Below are 12851 nucleotides of genomic sequence, written 5' to 3' on the forward strand. Positions count from 1 at the left end.
TGGCTATCCAAAATGGGGGCTACAAAGGCAAGAAGTGACTGGCTTACAAGCTTTCAAGAGGGAGCCTAGATCCAGAAGGCATGGAGGAAGGTAGAATCTCCACTGAGTAGTACCCAATCTTTCTAGGTGGGGCTACTGAAAGGATATGTGGATAGGTCTCTTGTGGATACAATAATGAATAATCATTATCAGGACTGATTGTGAAGGTTGGAAATGTAAAGGTAGACATTTTGTAGCAAAAGGAGGGGAGTGGTTGACTTTTCAGTCCAGGAGTGGAGGTCCCTGGGACCATCAAGGGAGAAGACCATGATGCGGGACTCTACCCAGAGAAGCAGTGATGCCAGAGATGGAGGCAGAGACGATGACGTGGAGAGAGGGAATGGCTGGGGACTCTTGACCCAGAGATGAAGAGAGGCTATGTGTTGACGACCACGGAGGCAGGCTTGCAGGGTATACCCTTTGTTTGGTTGATGATGGATGGATGTGATTGTAAAAAAAAAGAAAAAAAACCCTCAAAATCATGAAAAAAGAGCAGTCTTACTGATCAGATAGAGACTGGTGGAACCCTGTAGCTATGGCCTTGGACACCCTACCGGTCTTGTAGTGAACTCACTCCCATGACACAGTTTTCAGCCAAGCAATTGATAGGAATATAGGGAGCAACAATATTAGTAAATTACCCACACTGTATTCAAAATCAAAAATCAAAACAAAAAAGTTTATCTATGGGCAAAATTCAGAAGGATGGGGAAAGACGTAGGAGTGAAAGCAAGAAACAAAATTAAGAAGTGAAATAAGTGATTTTACATCAAGGAGGTTGCAATTGAGATGAAACAAATGTGTGATTTGTGGAAGGTAAAACTGATGATTTACTCTGTAAGCCTTTACTTAATAACAGTAAAAAAAAATTTTGTTTTGTTTTTTTTTAATGTTCATCTCAATTTTATTTTTTCATCAAAAGGCCATAACAGTAGTAGTAGTTGTTGTTGTTAGGTGCCATCGAGTCGGTACTGCCTCATACGACCCTATGCACAACAGAACAAAACAATGCTCCATCCTGGGTCAACCTCACAATTGTTGCTAAGCTTGAGCCCATTGATGCTGAAACTTTGCCAATCCATCTCCCTGGGGGGTCTTCCTCTTTTTCTCTGACCCTCCACCTTACCAAACATGATATCCTTCTTAAGCAACTTGTCCCTCCTGACAATATGTCTAAAGCATGAAAAACAAAGTTTGGCCATCCTGCCCTCCAGGGAGCATTCTGACTGCATTTCTTCCAACACAGATCTGTTGGTTCTTTTGGCAGCCCATGGCACTTTCAATAGTCTCCAACACCAGAACTCAAAAGCATCAATTCTTCTACTGTCTTCCTTATTCACTGTCCAGCTTTTGCATGCATATGAGGTTATTGAAAATACCATGGCTTGGGTCAGGTGCATCTTAGTCCTCAAGCTGACATCTTTGTTCTTCAATACAGTAGCGGGGGGGGGGAGGGGGAATCCTAGTTTCTTTCTTTCTGCACTGAGCCCTAATTTTACTTTATTTACTGGAATTTTATAAATGGTCTCCTACACAAATTCAGATATTTGGCAGGAAAAACAATCTTACCTCCCACAACACAGTTTCCCTTTAAAGGCCTCTTAGCACCACAGATAAACACAATAAAGGTCTTTTGCATTTGTTGTTTTAATACGAGAGAAAAACCTAAATTTCTTGGGCTGTGTATTTTACTTAATAAGACAGCCATTTATTTCCTGCCTCTCATTTTTCTTTGTCTGAAATGTTCAATAATTTCAACTTCAGATATACCCCCAGAAGGTTTCATCTTGTTAAGAACTGCCATAACGTCAACTTGAAAGAGCAGGATTCAAATTAACACAGACATTGACAACCATGTGAAATATCAAAAAAGATATAGATGATTAGATAAGAGACTAGAACACTTTCCAAAATGTTAACTGAGTTGTAGAACAATGGGTGATTATATTTTCATTTACTTTATAAACTTTCTATAATTATATTGTTTTGTGATAAAAATGATTTTAATTACTTAGGCACAAATGAGAAGATGAACTGATTTCTCATTTCCTTGCATACTTCTTTATCTGATGTTTTTATGCTTCTGACAAAGACAATGTTTTAAGATGAGCAAGCAAACACGTATACTTTGTTGTTTCTGTCGTTGTTAAGTGGCATCTAGTCAGTTCCAACTAATAGCAACCTTTAAATAGATTTTCTGAGGAGCAGTTGGTGGATTTGAAATGCTGATATTAAAGGTAGCAGTCTAATACTGATCATACAATGCCATACTAGGATCCCTACTTTATCTATCTTTAATACTGTGTTTTCATGAAGCAGAACAATGAAATCTGAATATCTTTTTTCCTTACCTAGTTTTTACAGCTTTTCTGCCCAGAATTCCATTTTCCAGGACAAAGCACTTGTGACTTAGGCAGCTGAATAAACACATGTTGAAAATTCATATATTAGCAGTAGAAAATTAGCAATGGCAGAAAGCATATCCTACATGCATCTGGCCTTAGATCCTATTCCCCAAAGACATTGACCTCTGTGTAGCGTTGACAGGGAAGGTCATTCATCTATCCCAAGACAATCCTACTTCTTACTTGCATTTCTGTTCACTTCATAAAGGAGCCCGGTGGCACAGTGGGTTACATATTGCAGTGCTAACCTCAAGGTTGGCAGTTGAAACCCACCAAGATGAGACTGTGTGCTCCCTTAAAGATTTGCAGTCAATGCATTTGAATTATTGTGTTGGAGAAGAATATTAAAAGTACTACAGACTACCAGAAGAACAAACAAAACTTTTTTTGGAAAACAGTACAGCCAGAATGCTCCTTAGAGGTCAGGATAGCAAGACTTCGCCTCTCATACTTTGAACATGTTATTAGTAGGGGCCGATCCCTGGAGAAGGGCATCATACTTGGTAAAGCGAAGGGTCGGCCAAAAAGAGGAAGATGCCCAACGAGATGGATTGATACAGTGACAGCAACAATGGGCTCAAATGTGATATTAATTGTGAGGCTGATGCAGGAAAAGATAGTGTTTCATTTGGTTGTGTATAAGGTCGCTATGAGTTGGAACCAACTCAATGGCACCTGAAAACAGCAAACCCTAAGTTCTACTCTATCCTATATTGTTGCTAGGAGTCAAAATAGCCTGGAAGACAGTGGATTTGGGTTTGGTTTCATTAAAGAGTGGGGTGACCAGAGCAGCACTCTACTCTCTTAACTTTTTAAATTCCTGCCAAGTCCCTTACCACAGCCAGATATAGGAGTTTTCTTTGCTCTTGTATTCAAATTTTTACAAATTTCTTATAACCACAAATATCAAGGAAGTCTGCCTTGCAAGGGAAGCTCCTGGTAATGCAACTCTCAATTTGCAAGGGTTTAATATACATCCTGTGTTATTCTTTACAGTCTCCAAAGCTTAGTATGAATTCATACTGTTACCTTGGATAACAAACCCACCTAATTCAGACACATGGCTGAAAGAGAAACGCCTCAGAACTTTTCTTTATGAAACAATGTGTGACCTGGATTTTTGTGACTAGAAAGGAAAGTGTTACAAGATAGAAGTCTGATTGCTTCAAACCAATTCCAGACCATCAAGGCAATCCTGTATCACTGGCACTTTAATATTGATGTGGGATTCCAAAACAAAGAAGAGTGTGCCACTGGGTTTTGTGTCTTCATTACTTTTTTCATCATCTCTGATTTACTTTGCCTTAATATTATCCTTGTCTCCTTGTTCATTCTTGTCTTTTGCATTGCTATTCTCCCTTCTTAATGTTTGCTTCTATAATTGACCAGAATTGAAGATGATTTAAGTAGAACCTCAATAAATGTTCATTGTCACTGTTGTTGTTATTTTAATCATTACCATAATTTCCTATTATTCTGTTCTCTCCAGTCCTGGTGGTGGTGGTAGTGTGCCTGTGGAGTCCATTCTGACTCATAACGACCCTGTGTAGGGTTTCCAAGGCTGTAAATCTTTATGGGAGTAGAGAGCCTCATCTTTCTCCTGCAGAACAGCTGGTAGTTTCAAACTGCTGACCTTGAGGTTAGCAGCCCGACTCGTAACCACTACGCTACCAGAGCTTCAGTCCTATAAATGTTTATATTTGCCCTCATAAAAAATTCACAATGTCGTCATTTATCTTAGACCCTTTCTACTCAAAGTACATCTATGGGCCAGCAGCATCAATATCACCTAGGAGTTCATTAGAATTGCAGTATCCCAGCCCCACCCAGGCCTGTTGAATAAAAAACTACATTTTAACATAATGATTTGTAGCCATGTTGTGATAGAAAAGCATTGTGCTAGATCACTTATGTTGTTGTTGTTATGTGCCGTGGAGTCGGTTCCAACTCATAGCAACCCTGTACAGGGTTTCTGAGACTGTAAATCTTTATGGGAGCAGAAAGCCTGTTCTTTCTCTCATGGAACAGCTGGTAGTTTTGAACTACTGACATTGCAGTTCGCAGCCCAGTTCGTAAGCACTAGGCTACCAGAGATCACTTATAGTTGGCACCATTTTGGCACCAATCTTCTAACCAAATGTGTCCTCTAATCCAAGCAATAGGTGTCTAGTGAGGTGCTGTAGGATCAGCACTGGACTAAGAAACACAGGGTCAGCTGTTCAAACCCACTAGCTGCTCCTTGGAAACCCTAGACAGGATCACTAAGTGTCAGAACAGAAGCGATGGCACTTAACAACAAGAATCCAAGCAGACAGACCTTGCTAGCCCTTCTTATTTTGTATCTTCCCACATGCTGCTTGACGTTCCTTGACGAGACGAGCATACTTATCTTTATCTGTCCAAATTTTCAAGACCCATGTTATGACCAGCTTTCTCTTTGAATGAAAAGTGCAGCTACCATTGTTCTCTCTATGAGACCTGATCTCAGCATCCCTTGCTTTTATGATGCACCCAGGCACGTGCATTTATTTAATTTACTACATTATTATAGGCTGTTATACTCAGTGTTTCAGAGCTATTCCTGCATGAAAAATTGTGCTCTCACAAAAAGATTGTATAGCCCATATCATACATCTTCTATTCAGGCTTAACCTCAATGTATATTCCATCAATTTCTATAGTCTTACTTTTCCCCAATGTCTTCAGGGCATCTTGGACTTCTTGCTTCAATGCCATTGATTCTTGATCACATGCTACCTCTTGAAATGACTGAACTGCAACCAATTCTTTTTGGTACAGTGACTCTGTGTTTATCTTCCATCTTCTCTTGATACTTCTTGAGTTCATCATTATGTTGTCCATAGAATCCTTCAATATTGTAACGAGACTTGAATTTTTCTTCAGTTCTTTCAGCATAAGAAATGCTGAATGTGTGCTTCCCATTTGGGTTTCCTAATTCCAGGTCTTTGCACATTTTATTATAATACTTGAATTTGTTTTCTCAAGCTGCCCCTGAAATTTTCATTTCAGTTCCTTTATTTCCTCATTTTACCTTCTCTAAATTTAAGGGCAAATTTCAGAGTACCTTCCGACATCTACAATACACAGAAGGAATCAAATTGACTACATCTGTGGGAAGACATGGAGGAAAAGCCACATAGCATCAACCAAAACAAGGCCAGGGGCAGACTGTGAAACAGACCATCAAATGCTCATATGCAAGTTCAGACTGAAATTGAAAAAAACTAAAACAAGTCCATGAGAGCCAAAATACAACCTTGAATATATTTCACCTGAATTTAGAAATCATCTCAAGAACAGATTTGATGCGTTAGACACCAATGACAAAGACCATAAGAGTTGTGCGGTGACATCAAGGATATCATACAGGAAGAAAACAAATGATCATTAGGAAGACAAGATGGAAGGAAAAGACCAAAATGGATGTCAGAAGACTCTAAAACTTGTTCTCCGGAAGATATGCTAAGGCAAATGGAAGAAATAATGAGGTAAAAGAGCTGAACAGAAAATGTCAAAGAGCAACTCAAAAAGAGAAAGTCAAGTATTGTAATGAAATGTGCAAAGACCTGGAGTTAGAAAACCAAAAGGGAAGAACAGCTCAGCATTTTTCAAGCTGAGGGAACTGAAGAAAATATTCAAGCCTTGACTTGAAATATTGAGGGATTCTATCAGCAAAATATTGAATAATACAGAAAACATCAAAAGAAGATGGAGAGAATACAAAAAGTCATTGTACCAAAAATAAATGGTTGATGTTCAACCGTTTCAAGAGGTAGCATATTATCAAGAGCCAATGATACTGAAGAAAGAAGTCTAAATGATACCGAAGACAGAAGTGCACTGAAGGCATTGACAAAGAACAAGGCTGGAGGAATTAACATAATACAATTAGAAGTCAATGGAGACACTCAGTCATCTATGCCAAGAAATTTGAAAGAGAGCTACCTGGTCAAATGATTGGAAAAGATCCGTATTTGTGTCCATTCTAAAGAGACGTGATACAAAAGAATGTAGAAATCAACAGACAATCTCATTATTATCACAGGCAAGTATATTTTAAAAATATAATTCAAAAATAGCTGCAACAGTACGTTGACAGGGAGCTGTCTAAATGGGGAACTATAAAGGCACGAAGTAGCTAGCTTACAAGCTTTGAGAGGGTGCTTAGTTTCAGAATGAGGGGTGTAAGATAGAATCCTCACTGAATAGTTTTCCTCTTCTCCAGATGGGCTGGGAAAGGGGATGGCGCAAGTTGGGGGATAGGATAATTCTGATTCAATAGTGACTAATTTTTATCATCACTAATTGCAATTGTCACAACTGTAAATACAGAAGATATGGGAAAAAAAAGGGGGGGGGCAGTAGTTAACCTTTCATCCCAGGAACAGAGGACCCTAGAATTTTCAAGAAGGCAGAGCATGAGTGGAGCATGAAATTCTAACCAGAAACTTGGGGACAGAAAAGCCAGAAACAGAGGCATAAAGAGAGCAGCTGAGGACTCTAGACCCATAGAATGAGATAGGCTATATACCTGCAGGCAGGAGGCTGGCTTGCAATATGTGCCCTTTGGACATTTAAACGAATATATATTTTCTGTGTGCTTTGTGTACATCAAAAAAAGAGGGGGTGGGTAGAGATAAATACTGTTAATTTATGGTACATGGAGGGGATTGTAATCATTGTAATTAAACAAAATATGATTTATTGAGTGTAAAACTGATGACCTGCCTTTTAAACTATCACTCAACTCACAATAAAAGCTTTTTAAGAAAATGTTTCAACAAACAGATGCAGTGTTGGAGGTGCTCATTCATCTATGACAAAAAAATTTGGACCTCAGCTACCCAGTCAACCAACTGGGATAGATGCATATTTGTGCCAATTCCAAGGAAAGGTAATCCAATAGAATGTGAAAAGCATATAACAATGTCATTAGTATCACATGCAAGTAAAATTTTGCTGCAGAAAATTCAAAAACTGTTGTGGCAGTACATTGACTGGAAGCTGCCAGAAATTCAAACCAAATTCAAAAGAGAACATGTAACATGGGATATCATTGCTGACGTCAGATGGATCTTGGATAAAATTACAGAATACTAAAAAGATATTTATTTTTGTTTCATTGGCAATGCAAAGGCATTTGACTATATGAATCATAACAAACTATGGGTGGCATTGGAGAGAATGGGTATTCCAGAACACTTAATTGTGCTCAAGAGGAAACTGTACCTAGACCAAGATGCAGGTCTTTGGAAAGAACAAGAGAATACTAAATCGTTTAAAATCAGGGAAGGTGTGTACCAAGTTTGTTTCCTTTCAACATATACCTATTCAATGTGTATGCTGCGCACATAATCTTAGAAGCTAGATTATGTGAGGAAGAACGTGGCCTCAGGATTGGAAGAAGACTCATTAACAACCTGTGATGTGCAGATAACACTTCACTTATTGGAAACAAAAGGGAAATACTTAAGAGGAAGATTAAAAACTAGTCTTCAGTATGGGTTGCACCTCATATAAAGAAAAGAAAAAAAAATAAGCAAGATCTAATTTTGCTTGAATCCACAATCAGCACTCAGTGAAGCAACAGTGAAGAATTTAAACAACACAGTATATTAGGCAAATCTGCTGCAAAGATCTCTTTAAAGTGTTCAAGAACAAAGATGTCAGCTTGAGAACCAATGTGCTCCTGACCCAAGCCATGCTATTTTCAATTACCTCATATGATGTGAACATTGAACAGTGAATAAGAAAGACTATAAAAGATTAATGCCTTTGAATTGTGTTGTTGGGAATGATTACTGAAGGTATTAGGGACTGCCAAAAGAACAAACAAATCTGTCTTAGAAGAAGCACAGTGAAAATAGTCCTTAGAAGCGAGGATGGCAAGACTTCACCTCTCGTTCCTTTTACATGTTGTCAGGATGGATCAGTCCCTGAAGAAGAACATCATGCTTGGTAAAGTAGATGGTCAATGAAAAAGAGGAAAACCCCAAAGTGTATCTACTGACACAGTGGCTGCAACAATGGGCTCAAACATAACAATTGTGCAACTCTATGCAGGACAAGGTAGTGTTTTGTTCTGTCCTGAATAGGGTTACTATGAGTTGGAATCAACTCTACAACACTTAACAATGACATGTGCAAATATATACACACATCCACACACTTCCTAGACTTTTTATCAGGATTGCATTTTCACAGAACAGACATATGTATATATTTGGGGATGATTTGAATTTTTTCAGTGTTAACTTTTCCAACCCAAAATTATGATGAATCTTTCCATGTATATTTTTTTCTAGTAATGATTGATCATTTTCTCTGTGGAAGTCATGCATGTTTGCTAGAGATAAAGAGGGTTATTTTGTGATTGTATAATGGCTGTTTAACTTGAAGGGTTTGGGGTTAGTATTGTTGCTGTTGTTAAGTGCAATCGAGTTGGTTTCCACTCATACTGACACTATGCACAACAGAATGAAACACTACCATTTCTTGCACCTTCTTCATTATGTTTGGGCCCATTCAATATTTTGTCCATAGAATCCTTCAGTATTACAAGTCAAGGCTTTAATATTTTCTTCAGTTCTTTCAACTTGAAAAATGCTGCATGTATCCTTCCTTTTATTTTTCTAATTCCAGGTCTTCACACATTTCATTATAGTACTTAACTTTGTCTTCTTGAGGTACCCTTTGAAATTTCCTGTAACTTCTTTTACAACCTCCTCACTTCTTTCAATAGCTTTAGCTTCTTGGTTAGTCCTGCTGTTAGGTGTGATTCTGTATCAAAGCAACCCTATGCAAAACAGAATGAAACATCACCCAGTCTTGCTCCATCCTCACAACTGTTAGGCTTGAGCCCACTGGTGCTGCATTATTGTTGTTATTGTTAGGTGCCATCAAGTTGGTTCCGAATCATAGCACCTTATGCACAGCAGAACGAAACAATGCCTGGTCTTGTGCCAACCTCACAATCATTGTTACACTTCAGCCCATTGCTGTTGCTGCCTCTGTGCACATCCCTCTCTTTGGGAGTCTTCCTCTATTTCACTGGCTCTCCACTTTACCAAGCATGATATTCTCCAGAGACTGGTACCTCCTGATAACATGACCAAACTAGCAGAGACAAAGTCTTACCAGATGTGTTTGTTCTTCTGGCAATCTATGGTACTTTTGGTATTGTTTTCCAACACCATAATTCAAATGTATCAGTTCACCTATGATCTTCCTTATTCACTGTTCCTAATTTCCCATGAATATGAGGATATTAAAAATGCCGAGATTTGGGTCAGGCTTCAGCTTAGTCCTCAAACTGACATCTTTGCTCTTGAACACTTTAAAAAGCTCTTGTGAAGCAGATTTGCTTAATGCAATATGCCACTTGATTTCTTGACTGCTGTTTCACAAATGTTGATAGTGAAACAACATTAGTTGATAGCAAAATGAAGTATTTGACCATTTCAATCTTTTCACCATGTATCATAATGTTATTTTCTAGTTCAGTGGTGAAGATTTTGTTTTCTTTACATTGAGCTGAAACTTATACTGTGGTCTTTGAGCCTCATCAGTAAGTATTTTAAGTCCTCTTTGCTCTCAGCAAACAAAGTTGTATCACCTGTATATCGTAGGTTGTTAATGAGTCTTCCTCCAATACCGGTGCCAAGTTCTTCTTCATATAATCCAATTTCCTGTAATATTTGCTCAGCATCTGGATTAAATAAAGATGGTGAAAGAATACAACCCTGGCGCACACCTCCACTTAGTAGTGATATAGTATATTTCTTTCTATACTTTCGCATCTTTCAAGTTCTTATGTTTTAAATATGCCTTCTATAGTAGTCTATCATTGTTTAATTCAATCTACCAAGTGTTGTCTTTAATAATAACATTTATATAATTTTCTTTTAATGTAAGTACTGATAGGTTTGATATATTCAACAGGTTAATATATTTTTTACTTCTCTCTGCCTTTTCTTTCTTTCTTAACCTCTTTTGATTTATTCAAGTACCTTGTTATTCCAAAGTAAAAGTTTAGCTCTATTAATTTTTTTGCTATTGTGGTTATGTATTGCAATCCTTCATAAAATTTAATATACATTTTGAGTTCTTTTTTTTTTTGCTTGCATGCCTTCATTTGTTACTGTAATTCCATGTTTCTATCTGTTACCATTTTCATTCTGTCCAAAGACTCCCGGTAGTATGTCTTTTCATGTGGTACTTCTGACAACTAATTCTTTCAGTTTTTGTTTGCCTAAAAATATCTTCATTTTGCTTTCACTTTTGAAAACTATTTTCATTCAGTATAGAATTTGGATTGGTAATATTTTCTGTCTGTACTTTTAAGATATCTCTTTGTCTTCTGGTTTTCTTTTGTTCTTTGGAAGGTTATGCCTTTTTTCTTCTCCCTGCTTTTAAAATTATATTTTTATTTCTGGCTTTAAGCCTTTTTACCATAATATGTCCAGTATGGCTTTATTATTATTATTATTATTATGTTTGGGATTTGTAGAGTTCTTGGTTCTGTATTTCAATGTTTTCCATCATTTAAAAAAAAATTTTAAGACACTGTGTTTTCAAATATCTTGTCCCTTTCTTTTTCTCTAAGCTCATATTTGAGACTCCAATTATTTCATGACATTTTTAAATATCATGTTCTAGCCCATTTCTTTTCTCCAATTTGACTTCCTTTTCCCTCCGTTCAGCCAGGTCTAATTTTCTTAACAAACCCATTAATCAGTTGATTGTAATATTCAATTGAATATAACATTCAATTATTACAATTTTGAGTTCTAGAACTTGCCTTTGATTCTTTACTTAAAGATCCAAGTTCTTTGTTAAAGTTTCATTTGTTTTCCTCAAAATAGCAATCATAATTAACTTAATGTTGGATCTGATCATTTCAATATCTTGATACAATAATGTTCTGGTTTTATTGTGTGTTTTAATTTTTAATTATTTGATTCAGTGTCCTCATATACATGGTACTTTTGATTGTGTCAAACATTGTATAGAAAAAAATTGTAGACAATCTATATGAGATGATCTTCTATAATAAATTAAATTTTCTTAGGCAAGTACATAGATTATAGGAAGAATACTTTGATATTTTCAAGGTTATTTATGTTTGCTCTCACTCCTACGGTATAGACTTCAGAAGGAGTCAATTGAAACTCTTCATTTTTATAACCTCCTCCTGCTAGGTTGGCCTGAAACTTCAAAGAATTTTCTCCTCAAAAACTTTACTTATTGACCTGACTCTTATTAGCTGCCTTGGTTTACTGGTTTCTTAGCATTTTGCTTCACTCATGTGCAATTTAAAAATTGCAAATGCTGAAGTAGGAAATTTTATGTAAAACTTTTAATTTATTTCTTTGCAGTTCCACTTTCTCGGGGCCTTGATCCCTTCAATTCTGAGAGTCTTGATAACTCTAAACTTCAACTTTTGTCTCTAGACCACTGGAATTGCTGGAAAGCCTAAACAAAGTCTAAACAAATGGTTCAGTCTCTATGTCCATGCTTGGAATAGACAGATTCTCTCTAACACAAACAGAATAAGAGCAGGTCTAAATTTAAAATTTGGCTCCTTAAAAGGTATTTCCTTTTTCTCTGGAGAACTTAATTGTTCTGATGCCTTCAAATGGTAGCTTTTATGTTTGTGTGTGTGTTACTGTTAATGTTTTTATTCACTTTTTATATTTATTACGTGGCAGGACTAATGTACTATGGAAAAAAGCTGAAATCTCTGATATTCCCTTTTGTTGTATACCTGGCCAACTGTGTACATTTGTGCATTATTCTTGTACCCTCTAAGCATGTATTTTTTTGATCTCTGATCTTTTTAGAACCATGTAATGAATGAGTAGCTCAGTGGAAATTACATATCTCCACATAAGAAGGTGCCAAGCACTCTACTCTTGGGACCCTTCAACATTCCTTAATAGAACTTTTCATACCCTCCAAAAAGAATATCCTAAGACATGTACTTGGACAGATTTTAGCAATCTTTTCTCAACATGCATTTTATTGTGTTTCCATTAATTCTAATGCCCTGGCTATTGTAATGAGCCTTGATTCCAACTAGGAGAATAAAAAGTAACAACATAATAGCCTGAAACTAAGGGGAAAAAATGAAAGTGGGACTGATAATATTGACTGTTGCTTACACTCAAAATGAAAATATGTGGGTCTTACATGATTTCTCTATCTTACCGTTATACATCTAGTCAAGCCTTATCATTATTCCCTGACCCGGCTGACCCACTTCCTCATCACTCTCTTATTTTTTCCTGTGCTACAGTGGCAGACTTTCTCCATCCCTTGTCGACTTAATGTGTGTGAAAGCTGTGAAAAGAAGCTAAGTCGCCTGGCACAGCGGTGTGGAGGCAC

This window comes from Chrysochloris asiatica, unplaced genomic scaffold (genome assembly GCF_000296735.1).
Source record: "Chrysochloris asiatica unplaced genomic scaffold, ChrAsi1.0 scaffold00004, whole genome shotgun sequence".
NCBI lineage: Eukaryota > Metazoa > Chordata > Mammalia > Afrosoricida > Chrysochloridae > Chrysochloris > Chrysochloris asiatica.